This window comes from Phytophthora ramorum (genome assembly GCF_020800215.1).
Source record: "Phytophthora ramorum isolate Pr-102 chromosome Unknown Phyram_PR-102_s0001, whole genome shotgun sequence".
Taxonomy (NCBI): Eukaryota; Oomycota; class Peronosporomycetes; order Peronosporales; family Peronosporaceae; genus Phytophthora; species Phytophthora ramorum.
The window spans coordinates 5,993,198-5,994,871 of record NW_027150647.1 but is presented as its reverse complement, the minus strand read 5'-3'; positions in this window follow the sequence as shown (position 1 = coordinate 5,994,871).

Genomic DNA, 1,674 nt, shown 5'->3' with positions numbered 1-1,674 from the left:
CTTCGTTCTTCTGTGTTCTTCTGTGTTCTTCTGTGTTCTTCTGTGTTCTTCTGTGTTCTTCTGTGTTCTTCCTGACGACCTTCTGACTTTGACTTGACTTGAGTATACTGGCTATCACTTCGTGGGTTCACTTTCCATCTTCAAGGAGTCAAATCCTCGCATTGGGTTCTGGGTTGTCTGAACGTGGGTTCTTCAAACCTACTTTCAAGTTACTTGACCTTGAACATCATTTTCAGGTTCCAATTTCTTGAACGTAGATACTTCAAACTCACGCTCAGGGTTCTTCAACTTGGACATTTAGCTGAAACCAGTGTGTACGACCTCACAGTACAGGATAGTCTTGAGCACGTATAATACATGCGTTCAGACATCCGCGTTCAGACATCTGCGTTCAGACATCTAATGTGATCAAGGTCTCATGACCAAAATCATACTTCATTGTGAGTGTGCACACGGCATTTCTTCAACGGGCTTTTTGTTTGCCTGGCGTCTGGTGACTTACGGTGCACTCCGGGTACACGGACATTCACACGCTCAGGCTTTAGGCAAGGCGGGACACCATATGTGATACATTCACATAGGCATTTTCAACTCCATTGGGTTAACCCGCTTAAGGACGGGGTTGATTCAGACATAGATCCAGTTTCAGGCTGTTTGGAGCCTAATCTGACCTTCCAAATCTGGGGGGCCCATCTTAAAGCCTGAGCGCATCCGTTCCGCGGAACACAGCCGACTTCCACATTCAACATGCGCAATGCGCATAACCAGTACTCAAAAATTTCAGTAGCCAATCAAATATCAGCACATATCCACGTCACTAGTCACCCATTCATTCCAACCGAGAAATTGCACTCAGTCTCGTGTCAACCGTCCCTTCCGGTCATGGTCTGTCAAAGAGGAACTTTCCGAGGAGAGGCACCATGTCTGGAACTGATAGGAGCAGGCTTGAGCCTGAACGTGGTTTTACCGTTGCTCGGCAACTTGCGCGGGCTCAGCACCTTTCTCACCCTTTCGCTCCGGGTCCAAAGCCTTCAAACTCATTTTTGCGGCCAACCTTTTGCCACAGCCATTCTCACATTCCAACTTTCCACTTGATCGGCAACACATCTTCTCGTGCATCGAGCAACCTTCGTCTTGGGCCGCGTCACGCCACAGCGTTCATGTCTTCAGCCACACCCAGTGCATCGCAAGAAGCGGATGGTGCTCCCGACAACCTTTCGCGTGATGGAGACGTCGTTATGGAGGAATCGGCAGACACTCAGCTGAAGCGGACGGCGGAGATCGACGACACGGCTTCAGACAACCTTGGCGACGCATCAGACAAGGCCACGTCCAAGCGCAAAGCGGAGGCAAGCGCTGGTGCGGATGATGACAAGGGGCGGAGCTCTGATTCAACTCCGCTCTCTCTGACCACCGGTGATCGGCGGTCTGGCGCATTAATTTCTTTCGCCAACAAGGTTCCACGGCAGCTAACTCGCGGTGAGTACGCCCGCTTTTCGCTCTCCAAGCTCGTGCCGTCGTCCAGCTTTGACTACATAGACTTCGAGGTGAAGCGTCCAACAAACTGGGTGGTTCCGCCTGATTGTGATGCGGATGTCCCCATGGGTTCCTGCCACTGAGGATTCCATTCGTCATGGTGTCCATCTTCGTGATGGATATGGAGGTTTGGAGGCT